This window comes from Hyperolius riggenbachi, chromosome 4 (assembly GCF_040937935.1).
Source record: "Hyperolius riggenbachi isolate aHypRig1 chromosome 4, aHypRig1.pri, whole genome shotgun sequence".
Taxonomy (NCBI): Eukaryota; Metazoa; Chordata; class Amphibia; order Anura; family Hyperoliidae; genus Hyperolius; species Hyperolius riggenbachi.
In genome coordinates, this window is record NC_090649.1 from 69,535,513 (window position 1) to 69,561,889 (window position 26,377).

General features: G+C 49.3%; 1 protein-coding gene across 1 annotated transcript in view; it reads right to left on the bottom strand.

Moving 5' to 3' along the window:
• Positions 1 to 16,604, bottom strand: part of PLA2G7 (phospholipase A2 group VII) — a 139,738-nt gene extending 123,134 nt beyond the window's left edge. The window contains exon 1 of the mRNA XM_068280193.1: positions 16,576 to 16,604. The gene's annotated coding sequence lies outside the window, so the exon portion shown is untranslated. The remainder of the gene's footprint in view (positions 1 to 16,575) is intronic.
• Between the last annotated feature and the right edge of the window lie 9,773 nt (positions 16,605 to 26,377).

Sequence of the window (26,377 nt, forward strand, 5' to 3'; positions counted from 1 at the left end):
GCTTCCCCCACCCGAGGTGAGTACCCCCCAGGGGATCTTTTGAGGTTACAGATATTTTTAAGGTGAATAGTGGGTACAAGTAAAACATTTTTTCAAAAAGGCCTTCGTAGTTTTTGAGAAAATCTATTTCAAAAAGGCAAAGAAAAATGTTTTTTAAACTGTCATTTTTTTAGAGTTTAAAAACCATTTTTTCTTTGCCTTTTTTAAAATCGGTTTTCTCAAAAACTACGAAGGCCTTTTTGAAAAAATGTTCTCACTATTCTCCTTCACATATGTAGTCATTTTGGTATCGATAGCCTGTATGGGGGCCTTGCTATTCACTGCTAAAGTTTGCATAAAATTACACGAACATTACGCGAAATTTTAATGCGAAATTACAAATTACTATGCAAAATCAATTTATAATTACAAATCGTAATTGCAAAATATTTACGCAAAATTTTGTATAATCGTAATTAGCTGATTACAGTAGTTGTGTCTGACCTTTCCCCAGAATGTGTTACAGCTTTCTGGTTTACTCCACAGTATGTCTTCAGCTTTGTAGCACTTGCTAACCACTGACAGGTGTGAGGGTCACATCTAGTAGATATTGGGAGCCACCTATGACTGCTGGCTAACACTGAGGCTCCCTATGGCTGCTGGCTGATAATGAGGCCCCCCTATGCCTGCAAATGTTGGGGGGCCACCTATGACTACTGACATAGATTGCCACCATCTACCATGTTTCCCCGAAAATAAGACACTGTCTTATATTCATTTTTGCTCCAAAAGATGTGCTGTAACGATCGGTGGGCGCAGAGAGTATCTGATTACCGGTGATCTGCAGTATCACCGGAAATACAGATATATACCAGATTATAAGTGAACTGCAGTCTCACCGATAATCCGATATACAAACTAACCTCTGATCACCTGAGTAGAGTGTAGTGTTTGGTGTAACTGTAACACTAAGAGGACAAGGCCTCAATGCAGTAAGGAGTACTGTACAGATTCCTTCCGCAGACCTGAGCTCTCCAAGACGGGAGGAGTCAGACTGACAGTAGGAAGGGATATCTGAAAGTGACCCTCAGGAGGAAGGATCGCTAACAGAGCGAGGAACCGCCTCTAACGGTAAGGTCGGTTCTCGAAGTCGGACAAGCCAGGTCGTACACACACGGACAGATAAAGTACAGGATCAGGAGGCAAAGGCAGAGTCAAAGTACAGGCAGGGTTCAGCAACGGGGTATCAGAAATATCGGGGTACAAAATCAGGAGGCAGAAGCAGAGTCAAGGAAAGAGCCGGGGTTCGGCAACAGAGTATCAGAAATATCGAGGTGCAAGATCAGAGTTCAGGAGGATAGTCAAGGCAGGCAAAAGTCATAACAAATAATCACAATCAAACTAGTACTTTAGCTATCAACAGAATCTAGCTTAGTGTAGGATTACAGCTCCAGCTGGTCCCGGCACACTAACGGATCTAACTACGGATCTGGGTGCTCCCACATATGTGAACGCAACGCCAGACAAGGAGCAAGTGAACAACCAGCAGTATATATACTCTAGGACCTCTCCAGGACCTCCCTAATTGCTGGTCCAATGGGAGCAGTGGAATTTGTCAGCTGACCCAGCTGGTCAGCCGACACCCTTCTAACTGCTATTTAAACTCTGCCTCTGTGCTCGCGCGCGTGTATGTCTGAATCTTGGTGGACTATCAGTCCCAACCACACCAGTACTGTTTTGCAATGTATCTAATGCGGGGGTCGCCTCTGATGTATATTCCGCCGTTACCAATGCGGATTCCGCCGCACTGCCCATGCGGCATGCGGCGTTTTTTCCGCGTTGTGACGCCATGCTGGACGCGGAAACAGCCGCCTCACCTCGAGAGATGGCGGCTTTTCCGCGTTTCCTCACAGTACCCCCCTCCCGAGGAGTGGACTCCGGACAACTCCCACCAGGTTTCTCGGGATGTACAGCATGAAATTCCTTCACTAACTCGTCCGCATGCATGCGGTTCCTAGGTACCCATTGCCTCTCCTCAATCCCGTACCCCTTCCAATGTACGAGGTACTGTACCGAGTTCTGTACAGTACGTGAATCTATGATCTTCTCCACTTCGTACTCGGGTTGGGCATCCACCAACACGGGAGGAGGAGGAGTGGGACCCACCTGGACTGCTGGTTTAAGAAGGGACACGTGGAAGGACCTCACCCCCCGCATGCTGGTGGGAAGGTCAATGGAATAAGTAACATTATTAATCTTCTTGGTCACGGAAAATGGGCCCACAAACCTGGGACCCAGTTTGGCAGATGGCTGCTTCAGGGTCAAGTGACGTGTGGACACCCAGACTAGATCCCCTGGCCGAAACTTCCATTCCACGGACCGTCTCTTATCTGCTTGACCCTTCTGACTCTGGAACGCCTTCTGTAAATTCCCCTTAACAATTCCCCAATTGTCCCTGAGTGATCTCTGCCAATCTTCCAGTGCTGGAAATGGAGACGAGACAACTGGAAAAGGGGAAAATTTGGGTGACCTCCCTGTTACAATCTGAAATGGGGAAAACCCAGACGAGGAATTCTTTAAATTATTTTGAGCGAATTCCGCGAAGGGCAAAAATTTCACCCAGTCACTCTGCGCCTCAGCAACGTAGCATCTCAGGAATTGCTCCAGGGATTGGTTAATGCGTTCTGTCTGCCCATTGGTCTGTGGGTGGTAGCCTGACGAGAAAGACAATTTCATGCCCATTTGGTGGCAAAATGCCCTCCAGAATCCAGACACAAACTGGACTCCCCTATCAGACACGATGTCTTCCGGAATGCCATGCAGCCGGAAGATGTGAATGATAAACAATTCAGCCAGTTCTTGAGCCGAGGGGAGTCCTTTCAGGGGCACAAAATGGGCCATTTTGCTAAACCGATCGACTACCACCCAAATGACCGACATGCCTTCAGACCTGGGCAATTCCCCCACAAAATCCATGGACAAGTGGGTCCATGGCTCACTCGGGGTGGGCAAAGGCTGCAACCTTCCTACAGGTGCCAGCCGGGAGGGCTTACTCTGGGCGCACACCGCACACTCCCTAACATACTCCTTGCAATCTGTTGCCAAGGAAGGCCACCAAGCACACCTGGCAATCAGATCCTGCATTCTGGCAGCTCCAGGATGACCAGCATTCTTATGGGCGTGAAAGAGTTGCAGAACCTGTAACCGGAATGGTAGTGGTATGAACAAGACCCCTTCGGGTTTCCCTTCAGGAACCTCCTGCTGAAAGGGACCCAAGATCTCTGTCCACTCTTCCCAAGACTCCGTGGCGGCTAACACCAGTTTCTGCGGAATGATGGATTCAGGTGTGGGGGGCTGTGCTGTCTCAGGTTCGAAACACCTGGAGAGGGCATCTGCCTTGATGTTTTTGCTACCTGGAGTGTATGTGATTATAAACCTGAATCTCGTAAAAAACAAGGACCACCGGGCCTGACGGGGACTAAGCCTCTTAGCCCCCTCGATGTACTCCAAGTTCTTGTGGTCGGTGTAAACAGTGATCGTGTGCTCTGCCCCCTCCAACCAGTGGCGCCACTCCTCAAATGCCAATTTAATGGCCAGGAGCTCTCTGTTGCCTATATCGTAGTTTCTCTCCGCCGGAGAGAACCTACGGGAAAAGTACGCACAGGGGTGTAGTCTTCCCTGTAACCCTGATCGCTGAGACAGCACAGCCCCTACCCCGACCTCCGAGGCATCGACCTCAACAATGAACGGATAAGCGGTGTCGACATGTCTCAGGATTGGTGCGGAACAAAACAATTTTTTCAGACTAGAAAATGCATTCTGAGCCTCCGGAGACCAGTGGGTAGTATCTGCCCCCTTTTTTGTGAGACTGGTAAGGGGTGCAATGATCGTGGAGTACCCTTTTATAAACCTCCTATAATAATTTGCAAAACCCAGGAATCTCTGGAGGGCTTTCAGGCCCACAGGTTGCGGCCATTCTAGGACAGCTGTGACTTTAGCAGGGTCCATTGACAGACCTGAGGTAGAAATCACATACCCCAGAAACGTGACGGATGTCACCTCAAAAATACACTTTTCTAACTTGGCGTAGAGTCTATTCTGTCTTAATTTGTTTAGGACAAATTTCACATGGACCCTGTGTTCGGGGAGGTTATTGGAATAAATTAATATATCATCGAGGTATACCAGTACGAATTTACCCAATACCTCCTGGAATACCTCATTGATTAGTTCCTGGAAGACGGCGGGCGCATTGCACAACCCGAAGGGCATCACTAAGTATTCGTAATGCCCGTCGGGTGTGTTAAAGGCCGTCTTCCATTCATCGCCCCTTCTAATGCGGATTAGGTTGTATGCCCCCCTCAGATCTAACTTAGAAAAGATCTTTGCAGTAGTGACCTGCGTGAATAAGTCGTCTATAAATGGTAACGGATAGCGATTCTTCACCGTGATTTTATTGAGACCTCGGTAGTCGATACAAGGTCGAAGACCCCCGTCTTTTTTCTTAACGAAAAAAAAACCGGCCCCAGCAGGTGACCGAGAGGGCCGAATAAACCCCTTGGCCAGGTTGTCACGAATGTAATCCTGCATGGCCAACTTCTCGGGACCGGACAAGTTATACAGGTGACCCCTAGGGGGCATACAACCAGCACGGAGATCAATGGGGCAATCGAACGGGCGATGAGGAGGTAATTGATCAGCAGACTTGGGACAAAAGACATCAGAAAAATCGGAATACACCTCGGGAACACCCTCCACGTACACCTTGGTCTGACCCAATGTCACCTTTCCTAGACACTGTTGGTGACAACGATCAGACCATCTGGTTACCTCACCCGTGGCCCAGTCGATTAGTGGAGAGTGGGCCTGTAACCAAGGCATGCCTAAGATAATAGTGGAGGTTGACATGTTCAAAACGAAAAACTGTAGCTGTTCCCCATGCAATACCCCTATCGTAACCCTCACCTGCGGAGTCTGAGACAGGGGACGATCCCGTTGCAGCGGGGAATCGTCTACTGCCGTGACCTGAATGGGGGGACTTACTGGAGTGAGAGGAATACCCAACTCCCGAGCAAATTCAAGGTTCATAAAATTGGCCGCTGAGCCAGAGTCAATAAAAGCTTCAGTGTCCACAGACTTATCATCCCACGTAATAGTACAGGGGAGAAGTAACTTCTTCTCTTTTTGGGGTGAGAATGATGTGCCTAGGGTGTCACCCCCCACTACTCCTAGGCAGACCCGTTTCCCGACTTGTTAGGGCAGTTTCGCACCCTGTGCCCTGCTTCTGCACAATACAGGCACAGTTGTTCTGTTATTCTCCGCCTACGTTCCACCTGGGTCAATCTTGATCGACCAATTTGCATGGGTTCGGGTGGTGGTGAGGCTGGAGAGGGTGACACCGGTGGAGATGCCGTTACTGCGGGTGTACCAGAAGGTGCCACATACGAAGTCACCCTGACCCGGTGACTGCCCCTAGTCTGCCTCTGATGGCGTAGTCGACGATCGACTCTGATGGCCGATGATATGGCCTCATCGACTGTTGCGGGCTCAGGTAAGGTTAGCATCAAATCAGAGACCTCCTCCGACAACCCAGATAGAAAATAATCCATCAGAGCAAAATTGTCGAATCTGGCGGTAACAGACCACCTACGAAATTCTGCTGCGTAATCCTCGACCGACCCTCTGCCTTGCCGCAAAAGTTTGAGCTTCCGCTCTGAAGTTGCCGCAAGGTCAGGGTCGTCGTATATTACGGCCATAGCCTTAAAAAATTCCTCGACTGAGGTCAGAGCTAAATTAGTGGGGGACAGGTTGTATGCCCAGGACTGGGAATCACCAGTTAACAGTGTTTTAATGAAAATGACCCGTTGGGTCTCAGTCCCCGAGGATCGGGGTCTTAACTCGAAGTATGACAACACTCTACTCTTGAAATTCCGGAAGTCAGACTTGTGGCCGGAAAATTTATCAGGTACAGGCATACGTATGTCATCACTAGAAGGGGATCGCACTGAATCAACTGACGTCTGGAGGGTTTGCACAGAGCCTGAAAGGGCATCAATCAAAGCTTTGTGCTGGCCCAGTGCTTGATGGAGGTTATCCACCGAAGTGGCAAGCATACCCAGACGACCAGTGTTTGCGTCCATTTTGTTTTTTTTGGTCTGGCGTTCTGTAACGATCGGTGGGCGCAGAGAGTATCTGATTACCGGTGATCTGCAGTATCACCGGAAATACAGATATATACCAGATTATAAGTGAACTGCAGTCTCACCGATAATCCGATATACAAACTAACCTCTGATCACCTGAGTAGAGTGTAGTGTTTGGTGTAACTGTAACACTAAGAGGACAAGGCCTCAATGCAGTAAGGAGTACTGTACAGATTCCTTCCGCAGACCTGAGCTCTCCAAGACGGGAGGAGTCAGACTGACAGTAGGAAGGGATATCTGAAAGTGACCCTCAGGAGGAAGGATCGCTAACAGAGCGAGGAACCGCCTCTAACGGTAAGGTCGGTTCTCGAAGTCGGACAAGCCAGGTCGTACACACACGGACAGATAAAGTACAGGATCAGGAGGCAAAGGCAGAGTCAAAGTACAGGCAGGGTTCAGCAACGGGGTATCAGAAATATCGGGGTACAAAATCAGGAGGCAGAAGCAGAGTCAAGGAACGAGCCGGGGTTCGGCAACAGAGTATCAGAAATATCGAGGTGCAAGATCAGAGTTCAGGAGGATAGTCAAGGCAGGCAAAAGTCATAACAGATAATCACAATCAAACTAGTACTTTAGCTATCAACAGAATCTAGCTTAGTGTAGGATTACAGCTCCAGCTGGTCCCGGCACACTAACGGATCTGACTACGGATCTGGGTGCTCCCACATATGTGAACGCAACGCCAGACAAGGAGCAAGTGAACAACCAGCAGTATATATACTCTAGGACCTCTCCAGGACCTCCCTAATTGCTGGTCCAATGGGAGCAGTGGAATTTGTCAGCTGACCCAGCTGGTCAGCCGACACCCTTCTAACTGCTATTTAAACTCTGCCCCTGTGCTCGCGCGCGTGTATGTCTGAATCTTGGTGGACTATCAGTCCCAGCCACACCAGTACTGTTTTGCAATGTATCTAATGCGGGGGTCGCCTCTGATGTATATTCCGCCGTTACCAATGCGGATTCCGCCGCACTGCCCATGCGGCATGCGGCGTTTTTTCCGCGTTGTGACGCCATGCTGGACGCGGAAACAGCCGCCTCACCTCGAGAGATGGCGGCTTTTTCCGCGTTTCCTCACATGTGCTAGGGCTTATTTTCAGAGGATGTCTTATTTTTTGGGGGAAACACTGGTAGTTTTCCTATACAAAATGTATATACTGCATGCCATGCTGAAACACAAGCAGCATACACAGCGCTTGTGATTTGCAGATATTGGCTCTCACAAGAAATTCTGCTGATCATGTGGGTAAGAGTCTATTTCTTGCAGGCAGAGAACTCTGTCAGAGCTATGATAGAATAAGCTGTGTGTCCTGGGAAGAGGAGAAGTGCTGCTGATGTTTATCAGGACAGATCAGGAGGGCTGGCTCCAACAAAAACACAAACTGCCTGACACATATACAGGACTGTAGAACTCACATTACACTGCTGCTCTCCTGTATCTAGGTTTCGTATTGAGCGCGACTTGCTGGTGTCATGTGGGCTGCTCCTAGGGCTTACATTCGGGGGATGTCTTATATTTCAAGCATGCTAGGAATTCCTGCTAGGGCTTATTCTCAGGGGATGTCTTACTTTAGGGGAAACATGGTATGACTGCTGGCTAACATTGGAGGACACCTATGAAGGAGGCGGGGGGGGGGGGGTGGTTTGGGGGCTGACCCACATTTAATAACAACAAGCAGCAGCAGCACAGTAAGTAAAAGGTAAGTAGCTCATCATGGGCTTGATTCACTAAGCTGCATTGTGAATGAGAGCAGGGAGTGGTATAATGGCCTGCGCATGCTGTGCTGAGATAGTGTAAAGGGCGCTTTGTTACACTTAACGAGTGCTCCACTGAACACCTCCCCCCCCCCCCCCCCCCCAGAGCCTGTCGGGTCCAGGAGCTTCAAAGTAGGAGATTCCTTGACAGGCTATTGGGTCTATCAAAATGCAGGAATATTGTACTTTGAAGCTACTGGACCCACTGGGCTCCGGGCGGGTTCATTGGAGCGCTCGTTAAGTGTAACGAACCATTATACCACTCTCTGCTCTCATTAAGCTGCAGTGCTGTAGCAGCACAGCTTAGTGAATCAAGCCCCATGGGCTTTATTTTACAGTTTTCATACAGATCAGAAGTACTTTAAACTTACAGCTGATTGGATTATGAGAATGTTCCATACCAACAAATCAGCTGACATACCAAAGCATTAACATACATAGTGGACAGATTTGGGTGAAATGAAGAACATGTAAAGTTGTATGGAGTGCAGTAAACAGTTTTACAACACATGTTTATATTGTACCCGGATAACCCGACGAGGAATGACTATAAACTCTGGAATTTATCTTGTCCTCACATAATGCGACCAGCTCAATTAATGTTTAACTGATCCTATCTTCTGCCAGGACTGCTAAATGAAATCTAGATTTAAGAGGACTTGTCTGAGGTCTTAAAAGAAAAAAGTTAGAGCCCTCAGTAGAAGGAAGCCCTAGGATAGTCCAAAGGCTTCTCCAATCCTCCCCTCTGTGCCTCCGCTGCAATTCAATGAAAATATTCAACATTTGTCGTTAAAGGGTACCTGAGATCAATGAAAGGAATAGTTTTATACATCCCTTGGGCTTCCTCCAACCCCCTTCAGGCTGATTGGTCTCTTAACCATCCATCTCCACGGCCTGGATCCTCCACTGCGGGTCCTTGTAATTTCCCAAGTCGGCACCAGTCGGTGCAGGTGCCGTCCGGCCACGCGCGTTCCCCTGTAGCACAGGCATAGAACTCTCCTAGCGACACAGTAAGCCCCGACCTGGGAAATTACTGGGACCTGTAGCGGAAGATCCAGGTGGTGGAGGAGCACAGCAAGGGACTGTTAAGCCTGAATAGGGCTGGAGAAAGCCCCAGGTATGTATAAAACTCTTTCTTTCATTGATCTCAGGTTTACTTTAATGTCGACTATTGAACTTACTGGCAGTCTGCCCAGTAGCATGGCCCAGAGCCAATCCATGCTACTGCACAGGCACAAACCCTACTGGTGCCGCCCAGTGCAGTCGCACTCATACATGCAGGGGAGTGCCATGCGAAGAGGAAGAGGGCCCCAACCAGCTGCAGAGGAGTCATGGACTTTGGGGAACCCTCTACAGTGGATAGTATCTAAAACCTGTGATTTTAAATAAATAAAAGGCCTGAGGCCCCTTTTACTACTCGTGAAACCTGCATTGCATTACCCTATTTTGACGCAAGAGCCGCAAAAGCAATGTGGCCCATTGCGGTGAGCCAGAATTATCCAAGCTGACGAAGGGCCACAGCGCGTAACTGCAAGCATCCCGCTTAACACACTGTGCTTGAAGTAATGGAAGTCTATGGGCGACGCACATAGTGTAAACAATGGAGCACGGTGAGTCTTAACGCACATGTGTGGACTGAGGGGAATCTCAGGCAACCCCAGTGACGTACTTCTTGTCTAGCAGGCAGTACATCACTGAGCGGGGGCGGCGCTGTGCATATGACCATGTCTAGCAGGCAGTACATCACTGAGCGGGGGCGGCGCTATGCATATGACCCTGTCTAGCAGGCAGTACATCACTGAGTGGGGGCGGCGCTATGCATATGACCCTGTCTAGCAGGCAGTACATCACTGAGTGGGGGTGGCGCTATGCATATGACTCTGTCTAGCAGGCAGTACATCACTGAGCGGGGGTGGCGCTATGCATATGACCCTATCGGCACACTCTGCTGCAGGGTCATATGTTTGTCATTTGTAGAGTGGGGCCGAACCTCCGATTTTAGGTTCGCGAACCGGGTTCGCGAACTTCCGCGTAAGGTTCGGTTCGCGTAAAAGTTTGCGAACCGCAATAGACTTCAATGGGGATGCGAACTTTGAAAAAAAAAAAATTATGCTGGCCACAAAAGTGATGGAAAAGATGTTTCAAGGGGTCTAACACCTGGACCCCCAGGTGGAGGAGTGGGATACATGCCAAAAGTCCTCGGGAAAAATCTGGATTTGATGCAAAGCAGCGTTTTAAGGGCAGAAATCAAATTGAATGCTAAATGACAGGCCTAAAGTGCTTTAAAACATCTTGCATGTGTATACATCAATCAGGTAGTGTAATTAAGGTACTGCTTCACACTGACACACCAAACTCACCGTGTAACGCACCGCAAACAGCTGTTTGTGTAGTGACGGCCGTGCTGGACTGGTGCGCACCATGGCGAGAACAGGTATGCAGTGGCGGGTTCACTGAACAGAACAGGTATGCAGTGGCGGGTTTACTGAACAGAACAGGTATGCAGTGGCAGGTTCACTGAACAGGTATGCAGTGGTGGGTTCACTGAACAGGTATGCAGTGGTGGGTTCACAGTACAGGTATGCAGTGGTGGGTTCACAGTACAGGTATGCAGTGGTGGGTTCACAGTACAGGTATGCAGTGGTGGGTTCACAGAACAGGTATGCAGTGGCAGGTTCACTGAACAGGTATGCAGTGGTGGGTTCACTGAACAGAACAGGTATGCAGTGGCAGGTTCACTGAACAGGTATACAGTGGCGGGTTCACAGAACAGGTATGCAGTGGCAGGTTCACTGAACAGGTATGCAGTGGCAGGTTCACAGAACAGGTATGCAGTGGCAGGTTCACTGAACAGGTATGCAGTGGTGGGTTCACTGAACAGGTATGCAGTGGTGGTGTGAGAATCCGCCCAGCTGCCTGCGCAGGCAGGCAGCCTTTTGACCATTGTTTAGGTTCCATAGGGGTTCTTGGTGGTTCTCCATGTGAGCCTGGTGAGCGTTCTGGCTTCTTGGGATCTTCAAGGCGTTCTGGGAGATTCCGGGAAAGGTTTTGCTTGGTGCCCTGAATACGATCAGCAATGGCTTTGGTGTTGTAAGGGACACTTCGAACAGGTATTGCGGCAGGTTTGGTATTCTTGGACGCTCCTTGGAAGGTGGTGGGTATTGTCTGGAGGGTGTCGATGGCTTCTTCTCTGGTGTCCACAGTCCTGATGGGTGTTACGCTGAGACTTGTAGTGCTGATGGGCATGTTTCGGTGGCTTCTGCTTCCGATGAGGTCGGTTTCGGATGGACTGACTCTGGAATTGGGCCTTGTCGGGCTGTCCCGACCTTCATGAGTCTTCAGTTAGAGTTTTGTGATGATACCAGTTTTGAGGGATGTCTGGAATCCATCCCTAGGGGGGGGGGGGGGGGGGGTACTGTGAGAATCCGCTCAGCTGCCTGCGCAGGCAGGCAGCCTTTTGACCATTGTTTAGGTTTGCATGCTGCAGGACTCTGGAACAGAGATCTGTCTTTCCATTGCAAGTTCTGGTCTGTTCTCTTGCTGGGGAATTTGCATACATTCGTTATGCAAATCCCCTACCTGCCTTCTTTGATGACTGGCACTATAAGAGCTTTATGTTTCCCAGAAGGCTTGGCTGGTCATTTCCCTTCCATGGTCTGTTCCTGATGGACACTGCTGGAGTGTCAGCCATTGCTATCTAGTATAGTTCATTCCTGGGGGTTGCTTTAGGCTCCCCTTCTAGCCCAGTTAGGTTGTATTATCTGTATTGCCTGTTCTGTCTTGTCTTGCCTGTTGCTATTGTCCTGTCCCAATGGTGGTCGACAGGAAATGGTTCTGATCTCTGTTCTTGGAGTATAGCTGGTGCAGCGGTTGCTACCAGCTATCTCTTCTGTTCTGTCTCCTGGGATCGCGCTAGCTACTTTTCGCTAGCGCTTGGGGATCCTTCTGTTCTGCTACTCTGTACCTGGATCACGCTAGCCACTTTTCGCTAGTGCTGTGGATCCTATCTCTCGTTTGTCCCTGTTTTCGTGTGTCTGTCTTGTCCGCTACGCTTGCTGGAGGCTCGGTGAGGTAACCGTTAAGCAAGCGCTCGCGTCCTCTGTTTCATGTTTGTCTGTTAATGGAAGCAAGCGCTCGCGTCCTCTGTTTCATGTTTGTCTGTTAATGGTTAGTTAGGCGTGCTTGTCTCTATTGTGCTTATCACGTGGAGATCGCGTATAACCGCGTGCACTGTTGCGAATGAGTGCGGTGTTCGCGGTTAGCTAGCGTTTGTTATTTTCCATATCTCCTTATTGTATTATTTGCTGTGCCTTTGCTACCCTCGTATTCTATTCTGATCTGCCTTGTGTCACGTCTGGCGATCGCACCTCTTGCGATCGCGTTCCTATTTCGTATCTGCTGTTGTGTGTGCGCGGTCGCGGGGTGGCGACTGGATTGGCGCACACACATACAACCTGTCCCTTTGCTCAATCTCATTCGCAATCGCCTCTCTTGCGATTGCGTTCTGCGCTTCGTACAATTCCTGTCTGGCACTTGTGGAGGTACAGAGGGTTGGTTCCTCTGCACTCCCCAGCGCCATCTGCCAACAGGAATTTCCCTCTACAGGTGCGTAGCACCTTTTGCTGGGTGCCTGCAAATATACGCTTGTGGAGGATTTCCGCCGTGTTAGCGCACGCGTTGTGCGCTGATCACGGAGAAAGTTCCACAATCGTTACAGGTGGGTTCACTGAACAGGTATGCAGTGGTGGGTTCACAGTACAGGTATGCAGTGGTGGGTTCACAGAACAGGTATGCAGTGGCAGGTTCACTGAACAGGTATGCAGTGGTGGGTTCACTGAACAGGTATGCAGTGGTGGGTTCACAGTACAGGTATGCAGTGGTGGGTTCACAGTACAGGTATGCAGTGGTGGGTTCACAGTACAGGTATGCAGTGGTGGGTTCACAGTACAGGTATGCAGTGGTGGGTTCACAGAACAGGTATGCAGTGGTGGGTTCACAGAACAGGTATGCAGTGGCAGGTTCACTGAACAGGTATGCAGTGGCAGGTTCACTGAACAGGTATGCAGTGGTGGGTTCACTGAACAGGTATGCAGTGGTGGGTTCACAGTACAGGTATGCATGCAGTGGTGGGTTCACAGAACAGGTATGCAGCCAGGAACAAGCTAAGCCTAACTAATCTTTCCCTATGAGAGACAGTCTGCAGCAGCTCGCCCTACTCTCACTAACGCAGGCACACGAGTGAGCGTAATGGCCGCCGCTGCCTGCCTTTTAGTAGGGGGGGAGTGGCTCCAGGGGCTAGTGTAGCCTAATTGGCTACACTGGGCCTGCTGACTGTGATGTAGACAGAGCCGGATTAAGACCAAATGGGGCCCTAAGCAGATTTGCAGATTTGGGCCCCCCTCCCTCAACTTCCCTTTAAAAATGTAATTTATTTAAAAAATATGTCGTATGTGTGTATGGGGAGTTGCACAGAGAGCCCTGTATGTGGTCAGAGAGCCCTGTATGTAGCCAGAGAGCCCTGTGTATATAGCCAGAGAGCCCCTGTATGTGGCCAGAGAGCCCCTGTATGTGGCCAGAGAGCCCCTGTATGTGGCCAGAGAGCCCCTGTATGTGGCCAGAGAGCCCTTGTATGTGGCCAGAGAGCCCTTGTATGTGGCCAGAGAGCCCTTGTATGTGGCCAGAGAGCCCTGTGTATAGCCAGAGAGCCCAGTATATAGCCAGAGAGCCCTGTATGTGGCCAGAGAGCCCCTGTATGTGGCCAGAGAGCCCCTGTATGTGGCCAGAGAGCCCCTGTATGTGGCCAGAGAGCCCCTGTATGTGGCCAGAGAGCCCCTGTATGTGGCCAGAGAGCCCCTGTATGTGGCCAGAGAGCCCCTGTATGTGGCCAGAGAGCCCCTGTATGTAGCCAGAGAGCCCTGTATGTAGCCAGAGAGCCCTGTATGTAGCCAGAGAGCCCTGTATGTAGCCAGAGAGCCCTGTATGTAGCCAGAGAGCCCAGTATGTGGCCAGAGAGCCCTGTATGTGGCCAGAGAGCCCTGTATGTGGCCAGAGAGCACTGTATATGGCCAGAGAGCCCTGTATGTAGCCAGAGAGCCCTGTATGTAGCCAGAGAGCCCTGTATGTAGCCAGAGAGCCCTGTATGTGGCCAGAGAGCCCTGTATGTGGCCAGAGAGCCCTGTATGTGGCCAGAGAGCCCTGTATGTGGCCAGAGAGCCCCTGTATGTGGCCAGAGAGCCCCTGTATGTGGCCAGAGAGCCCCTGTATGTGGCCAGAGAGCCCCTGTATGTGGCCAGAGAGCCCCTGTATGTAGCCAAAAAGCCCCTGTATGTAGCCAGAGAGCCCCTGTATGTAGCAAGAGAGCCCTGTATGTGGCCAGAGAGCCCTGTATGTGGCCAGAGAGCCCTGTATGTGGCCAGAGAGCCCTGTATGTGGCCAGAGAGCCCTGTATATAGCCAGAGAGCCCTGTATGTAGCCAGAGAGCCCTGTATGTAGCCAGAGAGCCCTGTATGTAGCCAGAGAGCCCTGTATGTAGCCAGAGAGCCCTGTATGTGGCCAGAGAGCCCTGTATGTGGCCAGAGAGCCCTGTATGTAACCAGAGAGCCCCTGTATGTAGCCAGAGAGCCCCTGTATGTAGCCAGAGAGCCCCTGTATGTAGCCAAAAAGCCCCTGTATGTAGCCAGAGAGCCCCTGTATGTAGCCAGAGAGCCCCTGTATGTAGCAAGAGAGCCCTGTATATAGCCAGAGAGCCCTGTATGTGGCCAGAGAGCCCTGTATGTAGCCAGAGAGCCCTGTATGTAGCCAGAGAGCCCTGTATGTGGCCAGAGAGCCCTGTATATAGCCAGAGAGCCCTGTATGTAGCCAGAGAGCCCTGTATGTAGCCAGAGAGCCCAGTATGTGGCCAGAGAGCCCAGTATGTGGCCAGAGAGCCCAGTATGTGGCCAGAGAGCCCAGTATGTGGCCAGAGAGCCCAGTATGTGGCCAGAGAGCCCCTGCATGTAGCCAGAGAGCCCCTGCATGTAGCCAGAGAGCCCCTGTATGTAGCCAGAGAGCCCCTGTATGTAGCCAAAAAGCCCCTGTATGTAGCCAGAGAGCCCCTGTATGTAGCCAGAGAGCCCCTGTATGTAGCAAGAGAGCCCCTGTATGTAGCCAGAGAGCCCTGTATATAGCCAGAGAGCCCTGTATGTGGCCAGAGAGCCCTGTATGTGGCCAGAGAGCCCTGTATATAGCCAGAGAGCCCTGTATATAGCCAGAGAGCCCTGTATATAGCCAGAGAGCCCTGTATGTAGCCAGAGAGCCCAGTATGTGGCCAGAGAGCCCAGTATGTGGCCAGAGAGCCCAGTATGTGGCCAGAGAGCCCTGGCCAGAGAGCCCTGCATGTAGCCAGAGAGCCCCTGCATGTAGCCAGAGAGCCCCTGTATGTAGCCAGAGAGCCCCTGTATGTAGCCAGAGAGCCCCTGTATGTAGCCAGAGAGCCCCTGTATGTAGCCAGAGAGCCCCTGTATGTAGCCAGAGAGCCCCTGTATGTAGCCAGAGAGCCCCTGTATGTAGCCAGAGAGCCCCTGTATGTAGCCAGAGAGCCCTGTATGTAGCCAGAGAGCCCCTGTATGTAGCCAGAGAGCCCCTGTATGTAGCCAGAGAGCCCCTGTATGTGGCCAGAGAGCCCCTGTATGTGGCCAGAGAGCCCCTGTATGTAGCCAGAGAGCCCTGTATGTAGCCAGAGAGCCCAGTATGTGGCCAGAGAGCCCAGTATGTGGCCAGAGAGCCCTGCATGTAGCCAGAGAGCCCCTGCATGTAGCCAGAGAGCCCCTGTATGTAGCCAGAGAGCCCCTGTATGTAGCCAGAGAGCCCAGTATGTGGCCAGAGAGCCCAGTATGTGGCCAGAGAGCCCAGTATGTGGCCAGAGAGCCCTGCATGTAGCCAGAGAGCCCCTGCATGTAGCCAGAGAGCCCTGTATGTGGCCAGAGAGCCCTGTATGTAGCCAGAGAGCCCCTGTATGTAGCCAGAGAGCCCCTGTATGTAGCCAGAGAGCCCCTGTATGTAGCCAGAGAGCCCCTGTATGTAGCAAGAGAGCCCTGTATGTGACCAGAGGGCCCCAATATATGGCCAGAGAGCCCCAGTATATAGCCAACGAACCCCGGTATGTGGACAGAGAGCCCCGGTATACATCCAAAGAGACCCTGTATACAGCCAGAGAGAACCTCGGCATATAGCCAGAGAGAGGATTTTTCACACTGGGTGCTGCTAGTAGAGAGGGTGACATGAGAGAGAGAGAGAGAGAGAGAGAGAGAGAGAGAGAGAGAGAGAGATGCGTCTTACAAAACAGGATAACCTCTTTGGGGAAGAATACATATGGATATGCCAGAGCCTTGTAACTAGTGACACTGCTGAGCTGCTGAATGGGTTAAGTACCCCATCCCCCGAAGAAGAGCAGCCAGAAGGGATGCATAGGAAGCTCACCCCCCTGTGTGTGTGCATACAGTCCAGCTCAGAGAAGCAATGTGCTGCTGTTTGAGGAGAGGAGGGAGTGAGTATCAGAGCCAGCCAGCCAGCGAGAGAAAGTGCAGCTCTAATAATCTACTGCATCAAACAAGAGAAAGGCTTCCATCCCTCCTGTCACAGCTGAGCAATGCTAACAATGTACCTGTCGCTGGAGTTTCACCAGCTCCTTCCTGTCTGGCAGAAGTGTGGATTAGGCTAAAGCTGGAGGAGGAGGATTGCACTGCCACCACCCACACTAGAATAGAGCTCTCTCCTCTCTCGCTGGTCGGGATGGAGGCGGGGCAGATTCGGCTGGCTGACTCTCTCGCTTTCATTGGCTGAAGAGAGGTGCCAGCCAAAAAATGAAAGCTACTGACTGGAGGGAGAGAGGGAGGGGGAGGCAATCCAGGAACTTACTAGCTGTAGTCACAGTGCACACAAAAGAGTGCGCTGCGGTGGGCAAAAATGTAATCAAACGGACATGCTAGACTCTTGGCAACCCTGGCCTGGGGCCCCAAGCAGGTGCTTGAGTTGCCTGGTTGAAAATCCGGCCCTGGATGTAGAGGGTCAAAGTTGACCCTCCATGTGCATTATGGGGCGAACCGAACTTCCGCAAAAGTTCGCCTGGAACCGTTTGCAGGCGAACCGTTCGGCCCAACTCTAGTCATTTGCTGCAGTGGGTGTGGCAGAAGCATCTCATCCGCGCTGGAATGCAAAAAATAGTAGATCCGGCCTGATACTTACCTTGGGAAGCATCTGTATCCTAATGAGGCTTCTCCCGGCCTCTTGTGCCTTCTCGTTACAGAACTGGCGGCAGCCGCAAACAATTCTAAACAATTACAAGAACTGTGGCTTGCTTGCAGATGTGCACTAGCGGCTGCCTTCTTGGGCTCCAGCAGGAAATATCTGAGCCCGATTATGTCCGCTTTACTGCGCAGACACAGGCTTGCGCCTGTGTAGTAGAGTGGAGGCGATCAGGCTTGGCCTTTTCTGCCAGAGCCCAAGGGAAAACCAGTAGTGTGCCTTTGCAGGATTGGCAACAAGCTCACACAAGACGACTTTCGGGGGAGCCAACGCTGGATGGGGAAGCCTCTTTAGGATCCAGAGGTTTCCCCCTCCTGAAGTATGCACCAGATAGGCCTAGGGGCACTTTTTTCCTTCAGTTACACTTTATTCCTCTCTCCCCCCCCCCTCCCTACACACACACACACACACACACACACACACACACACACACACACACACACACACACACACACACACACACACACACACACACACACACACACACACACACACACACACCACACACACCACACACACCACACACACCACACACACACTACACACACACACACACACACACACACACACACACACACACACTCACACACACACCACACACACCACACACACCACACACACCACACACACACACACACACACACACACACACACACACACACACACACACACACACACACACACACACACACACACACACACCACACACACCACACACACCACACACACCACACACACCACACACACACACACACACACTACACACTACACACACACACACACACACACACACACACACACACACACACACACACACACACACACACAACACACACACACCCTGCTGGAGCTGTAAGGAGAGACATAACCTGCTGAGCAGCCAATAGAAACACTGATGAGGGAAGAGGGAAGAAGGGAGCCCTTTACCTCAGCTTATTTTTGTATTATTATCGTTTTTATAAATGGTACAGATGACAGATTACTCATTCAGATATAACAGGGAAGTAACTGCTTAGATTGATCTATTGACCTAAAACTGCAGCTGTTGGCTGGATAGTGTGCTGGTTAAGGGCTCTGCCTCTGACATAGGAGACCAGGGTTCTTCCTGTTCAGTAAGGCAGCACCTATTCAGTAAGGGGTCCTTGGGCTACACTCCCTAACGCATGCATGAAAAAAGGGCGCCAGGAAAAAAGGGCCTGACTGGATAACAAAATGGCACCGGTGGATAACAAAATATCATTTTAAAAACAGATGGGAAATAATAACGAAAATATATTAATGTTAAAAATCGTTACAGCTTCACCCAGTGATCTGAAAACTTGGCTCGCGAGCTGTTAAGGAACTACAAGTCCCACAATGCATTGCAGGAGTCTGACAGCCCCAGTCATGTTTCTTGTAGTTCCTTAACATCTGGAGAGCCAAGTTTGCAGATCACTAGCTTAACCCAACCCTACTCTCACACGGAACCCTCCCCTGGTAGTGTCTAAAACTAACCACTCCCCTGGTGTTGCCTAACACCTCCCCCCCCTCCCCCAGTGGTGCCTAACCATCCCGCTGGAGGTGCCTAACCCTATCCACCTCACCCCAGTGTTGCCTAACCCTAACTGCCCCCAGGATGGTGCCTAACCCTAACCACAACCCTTGGTGGTGCTTTACCCTAACCACTCACCCTGCAGATACACCCTTTTACTCATAGAAAACTATAACGTTGCAATGCAAGCTTCTTCTAAAGCGATAACATGCTTCAAAAACTTTAGTGTTCTAATGTTGTCAACTACTGTATCATTATCGGGTGTTCTTTTTTCTGCTTTTTTCACCGTATTAACGATAATTGCATTAGAGTCTATGGTGGCTCCCTTTTTGTCCACCCTCATCCAACACCCTTTTTTTCTGCTACCCTTTCTAACACTGCTACTACTTATTGAGCGCACCCTAGTGGCTGCAGCTTAGGTGCTTAACTCCGCCAGGAGAAAAGCGCAATATAGATGTTATTTCTTTGTGTTGTTTAAAAAGCACCCTGTACTGTGCATGCAATGATGCAACCAATGCAGACAGTCGGCCATGTTTATCAAGCCAGGTGCAAATAAAGTGTAGCATTTACGAGAACAAACAATAAGCATGATTGCGTCATACAACAGCTGAAAGCTCGATTGTTTTACTTCCACTCCCAGACCAGTGGGTATTTTAGAGTAGGAAGTACCAAGTATGGCCATACACAGAACAATAAAATTCAAGCAGGAAATCTTTCTCAAATTTCCCTTTTTTTAATATAAGTTATATAATCTTAATAAAATTTGAATGATGTAGGATAGCTTGTCAATTTCTTGAGTAATAGACCCAAATATTTTTTTTTTCAGAGTTTGCAATATTTTTTTTTCATGATTGGGGAAAAATTTAACAAATGTGTGATGCTTTAGTCAGGTTTTTAAAATGATACAATCAGTCAGAACAATTGATTGCAATTTTTCAATTAAAAAGAAATATAAAAAATTGTATCATGTGTGGGCACCTTTAGGGCCGATTCAGATGACTGTCGACATTTATTCCTGGCATTTAGCACTAAGAATCCACTGTGTCATAATTGAGAGGAATTGCTTAGCATTGACCTACTGTGCAGATGAGTGGGCAGAGTTTAGACTGAACTCTTTGAGATGATTGCAGCCTACAGCTCTGATAGTCTGTGGTAGAGATAATGGTCATTTTGGTTGATAGTTTGAAAGGGACTTATTTGACAACAGTTAACCAAGGGTTTTTACACCGACACAAACGAGTGCTTCACAGGGCTAGGAAACCCTCTGTAGCTGGAGGGAAAGGGAACCTAAAGTGAGAGTTATACAGAGGCTGTCATCTTAATTTCCTTATAAATAATGCCAGTTCCTGGCTGCCATGTTGAGCTTTTTGACTTTAGTTGTCTTCGAGTCATTACCTGCAACACGCATGCAGCCAGTGGAGTCACAGCATCGGATCTGCTTGCTTATTCTGAGCCCGTGACTTAAGGCTTCTTGCACACAGGGACGTTACAGGCGCTCGTTAAAGCAGCCTGTAACGCTCCCCCAACGCACAGCAATGTAACACAAGTGGGCTGTTCACACTGCCCACGTTGCGTTACATTGTAACGCAGCAAAGCGCTGCATGTTGTGCGTTCTCCACGGCTAAGCCGCGTTAGACTGTTTGCACATGCTCAGTCATGTTGGGGAGGAGGGGAGAGCGGCCGGGCACATGGCTAATTAATATTCACTGCACTCAGTGACGTGCAGTGTTTACTTCCTGGAGCGGCCGCTCTGTGCGGCGATTGGCCGGGCGGGACCACGTGATGCTGCATCACAGCATCATGGACGCCAGAGTGAGCTGCACAACGCGGCTCACTCCGACGTCCACACCAGAGAGCACCAGGCGTTGCGTTAGGGGCACGTTATATGCCCTATAATGTCCCCTAAACGCAACGTCCTGGTGTGTAACTAGCCTAAAGGATACTTGACCTGCACACAAGAAGCATAACTAACCACAGAGGTATGTTAGGATTTCATTCAAATACCGCTGTGCGTTGTCCATTGTCCTTGGCACTCGCCCCGGTCTCCGTTACTTCTCGTCAATAAAATTGACTTTTGGAGAAATTCAAACTTTGAAAAGGAAGAGGCTGGCTTCCTGTGTTAGTTCGTCCCTTCCCTGCCCCATTCACGCCCCTTGACTGCCCCGTGCATGACCCTTCACTGCCCCACTAACTTCCTTCCCATGTTTCCCCGATGCCTGTGCGTCCGAATTAGGCAGAAGAAGCGCTGACCTGGAAATTCTACCAGGGTCAGCTCATTTTGACGATGGAGGTAAGAGTTTTCAGAGAGGAGGCAAACAGGACAATGAAGGGAGAAAAGAAGGTAGCAAAATAATCTGCAGGGGGTAAGTATTGTGCTAATGTGTTTATTATTATCCATTCAGAAGAATGGACAGCCATCGGTATGATCGCTTACCGTTATTTACTGTCTCTTTTGCACAAACACCGCATTTCGATGCCGATTTTTGCTGTAGTGTGCCCAGGACCAGATTTAGGCACAGGCCACCTAGGCCATGGCCTAGAGCACCACAGGAGCAAGGGCACCAAAGCAGCAGGCTAAACTGGTGCGACATTTGCAAGCTCGCAAATGCTGCAATGCAGAGAGATCAGGCCAGTGCCTGACCGCGGTACTCTGCTGCTAGCCGCCTGTACAGCAGGCACCTTGCTCTCTGTGCACGTTTGCATTGTGGCCGGCGGCTATAGACCCGGGCAGCATTGGAGAGGGAAAGGAAGAGGAAACTCCTGCACTGGAGATGAGTGGAAAAATGAGTGACACTGATGGCTGCTGTAGAGTGAAGGTGAGCTGGCTACCTATACTGGGGGGGGGGGGATGGGAAAAGGAGGGATTAAGGCAGTCATCTGGCTACCTAAACTAGGGGGGGGGGGGGGGGGGTCATCAGGCTGCCTATACTAGAGGAAAGGGGGGAGGGGTCATCTTGCTGCCTATACTGGATGGAAAGGGGGAGGGGTAATCTCACTACCTATAGTGAAGGGGGGTGGCTGGTGACAGTGGCCTTGGGTGGTAAAGAGTACAAATCCGGCCTCGAGTCTGCCCGGGGCCCAGCTGATGCTTCCGTGTCCCCCTGCGGGAATGAAAAATACTGCATGTAAGGAAGAGCCGTCAAAAGCCGACAAATGGTTTTCTGCAGCCTTGCAGAAAAGCATTTGCAATGAGACGCCGGGCTGCTGCGGACGGCTGGTTCAGATGTCTGTCTAAACCAATCCTAAAATTCTGTTGTAATTTATCATCAGTGTTGCTCACAAAGTTTTGCAAAAGTTATACAAGTTTGAATTGTCTCCACTTGCATATGTGCTTGATTGCAGGAAATAATCTCATGAGCTGTAATCATCATTTACATTCCAGGTAAAGAATGTGTTATGAACTCGTGTACCTGTCCAAGAGTTCATATTCCTACAATGACTACAATGAGGCAGCAATAAATAAAAAAACAAACTACAAGTAAGGAATATGGAGACTGCTATCTGCAACCCCTAATAAGCTAAGCAATGCCAATTGACAGACTTCTTAGCTGATTATTATTATTATTTTTTTTTTATTTATATAGTGCCAATATCTTCCATAACGCTGAACATAGTAGCAAACAAATAGTGGGAAGCATAGATGATACATGAGATGTTTAACCTCCTTGGCGGTTAATTTTTTCTGCAAAATTTGCAGAAATCCAATTTTTTTTTTATGTTTCATGTAAAGCTACCAGAGTGGTAGCTACATGAAACTCCACTAGAGGGCGCATGTGTCCCTCTAGTTCGATCGTCGCCAGCAACAATAGCAAACGGGAACGCGTATATAACGCGCTCCCGTTTGGCTTCTCCTGTCGCCATGGCGACGATCAGAATGACGTCAGCCGACGTACTGACGTCAGACGTCTCCGATCCAGCCCATAGCGCTGCCCGGAACTCATTGGTCCGGGCAGCGCAGGGCTCTGGCGGGGGGGGGGGCCCTCTTGCGCCGCTGCGAGCGGGCGATCGCCGCAGAGCGGCGGCGATCAAGCTGTACGCACGGCTAGCAAAGTGCTAGCTGCGCGTACAGCACTTTACAGGTTGAAAATCGCCCCCACCAGGGGCTGAGATATCCTCCTGCGCGGCATAGCCCGAGCTCAGCTCGGGCTTACCGCCAGGGAGGTTAAAGGACAACTGTACTGAGAGCGATATGGAGGCTGCCATATTTATTTCCTGTTAAACAATACCAGTTGCCTGGCAGCCCTGCTGATCTATTTGTCTGCAGTAGTGTCTGAATCACACCAGAAACAAGCATGCGGCTAATCTTGTCAGATCTGACGATAATGTCAGAAACACCTGATCTGTTGCATGCTTGTTTGGGGTCTATGGCTAAAAGTATTAGAGGCAGAGTAAGAGCAGGATAGCCGGGAAACCGGTATTGCTTAACGAAAACCTGTAACTAAAAAAGTTCCCCTGGGGGGTACTCACCTCAGGTGGGGGAAGCCTCGGGATCCTATTGAGGTTTCCCCCATCCTCCTTTGTCCCACGGCGGTCTTGCTGTGCCGGTGCCCTTCCAAACAGCGGGGATGTAAATATTTACCTAACCGGCTCCAGTGCAGGCGTAGTAGTGGCTCTCCGCTCGGAGATAGCCGATCGCTGTCGGTCCGCTCTACTGCGCAGGCGCAAGTCTCCTACACCTGTGTAGTAGAGCGGACCCAACAGAGATCGGCTATTTCAGCCCATCTCCGTGCGGAGAGCCACAACAGCTCCCCTGCTGGAGCCGGGAAGGTAAAAATATTAGCCTTGTCAGGCTTGTTGAGCCAGGATTGCGGGATGCTTCGGGGGAGCCAGGCAGCGCTGGACTGCCTGCAGCTACAGGGGAGGGGGAAGCCTCATTGGGACCCTGAAGCTTCCCCCTACCGAGCTGAGTACCCCCAGGGGAACTTTTTTGGTTATAGAGTCTCTTTAAAAGGAAATAAATATGGCAGCCTCCATATTCCTCTCGTTACAGTTGTCCTTTAACTTTGCTGTCTATAGAGCGAGAGAGAGAGAGGGGTGTTGGTACGTTGGCTGTACTTTGTTCAGGTTAGGTAATGTGACTTCTTATCATATGATGTGGCCATTGTGTAATCTACAAGTCAATTAAAACTGACTTTTGTTAACAGCAGCCCTGCAGTGTAATGCTGGGAACACACATTGCAATATCGGTAAGTTGTATCGTGTATACATGTCCAAACTGCTCCCAACCAATAAAAGGATTGATTTTCTGATGATAACTTTGGAAAATCGATCCCTTTGTCAATCAATAACAGATCTGACAGGTGGGAAATAATCGTCCGATTCCCATCAATCAGACAGGAAGTTGCATCGTGTATTCCCAGCATTATACAGCAGTGTGCTAAAAGATACTGAAATCTATAATGCACCATGTTAGCTATAATGCTTATATTTGTGTTTAGTAATAATTCTAAAGCAAACCTGTGAGATTTAAAAGGAAAAAAAAAAATCACATACTTACCTTGGTATAGGGAAGCCTTGTTAGAGATTTAGCAACATTACTGTCTTGATCTGCAGTGTAGTTGAGCAGCCACAAGATGTCACTGTGTGTAAAGTGTAATGATGATCTTTATGGTATTGTTGTTTCCTGGTATCTCGGTGATCATCTCTGTTCTAAGGAAGCTGCATTTCCTGATGGTGGTGTATGTATCTCTGCATGTTTTTCTTTAGTAAAGAGTTCTGACTTGTTATACTGGGTGCCTATCTGTGTGTACAGAAGACTCTGCTCCATCGAGCCTCTGGTTCACCCAGAGGCTTCCCCTGTCTCCCTCCAACTTGCCGTTCCAGCACGGGGATACCCAAAGATCGCACTCCCATACGAGAACGAACACGACCGCTCTGCGCAGGTGCAGGACGGCTCACGCCCAGGGCCGGTTTAAGCAACAATGGGGCCCCAGGGCAAAATAAACCTGGGGGGCCCCCCCAACATATACCCCGGAACAAAAATCGGCATTAGGGGACCTTTTTTGCAGCTGGTATAACAGGGTGTGAAGTCCCAATCGGTTGGAGCTCCACATTCTGGCTATCCCAGCCTGCATGGGGGACAAGGGGTTAAAAAGTTTCAGGAGGGGGGACCCCACATCATTTAAAAAAAAAAAAAATTCCCACACTCTAAACATAAAAAAAATAAATTGGGAAAATAGGAAAAAATGCCAGGGATCTTCATACAGCCATATTGCGGCTGTATAGCGATCCCTGGCCAAAGCGTTGCGGCTGCGTATGGACCCCCTGGAAACCCCGTCAGGAAATGTATTGCCCTTTCATTTGATGCATGTAAAATTACACTACCGTTAGGTTTGCTACTAAAAGTGACATTTACCGCATTTAAAAGTATACTTTTTTCCTTCGAAACTTAAAATCGATTTTCTCAAAAACTATAAGGTCTTTTTGAAAAATTGTTTTTTACTCTTATTCCTAATGCTCAATGGGAAGCGGCGCTAGTGGGCTTTCTCAGCTGCACTATTCCAAAAGGGGATTCCACAAACCTTTCAATTGAATAAATGTAAAAAAAGGAACATGCGCTTCTAAAATATCAACTACTTTTTAATCAGATAATTGTATGAGTCAACAAATCAATATAATTTAAAAAGGATCCTATACATATAAAAACAATCCACAATCATCCCACCATCACATTCACACAATCATACACTATGCGTGACCTGCCGCATATAGCCTTCCAGCACCAAGAAAAATTTGTTTAGTTTCCAGGATGCAGTTCACTTTTGCAAAAAAAGGGAGCTCAAGTTGCAGCGTTACAACGAATAAAACTTGCGAGTCCTTTAAAAAAAAGACCCAGTGTGTCCACAATGGCAGGTAGAAAAATTTTATATGCTCTCCACCGTTATAGAGAAACTCCAGGATTAATCCTCCCAAGGTTGTAATGTGGTCTATAATGTGCTTCTTAGATATATATAAAATTGCTCATATCATTGATCCACTCAAGGTACCTTAAGTTAGATGATCAGGTCCTGCGTGGCTAAGAACTCCACAACTCTCCGTCTAGATTGCGGGGATACCCGGCGGCCTACGTCACTTCCTTCTGGCAATCCCAGTGGTGACGCTCGCTCTTCCGGGATCTTCGCTTGTAGTGTCTTTGTAGTCGGTGACGTCACCTTAAAGATATAGGAGCTCTTTTTCGAAGTGCAGCCGCTAAGCGCTTCTACGGCTCACAGCTCTTAGATATCTTTTTTTTTTATAAGAGATTTTTTATTGAAGATTTTAAACATACAAACATCTCCCAAAAAGGAGCATAGACAAACAAAAACAAAACATAAAAATTAACCATAGTGGGTTACATTCCAGAGTCAGTTAATTGACCAAAAATGACAGTTTCATGATTAATCAGTGAATGAGTGCATATAAATCTGACATCAGTGCATAGCTGAGAAAAATACAAGTACATGTAGCATAGTAGGCAAAGTTTGATTCAAGGGACAACAAGCAGAGAACTCCTAGTATATAATAGATCTGAGTAGATTGGCGTTTATAGGGCGGTGTCCTGGACTGAGACAGTGATATCTAGGTTGGGAATGGTTGTGTCTAAGGAGTCGACCCATTTAGACCAGATTTTGTCAAATTTACGGGGTTGATG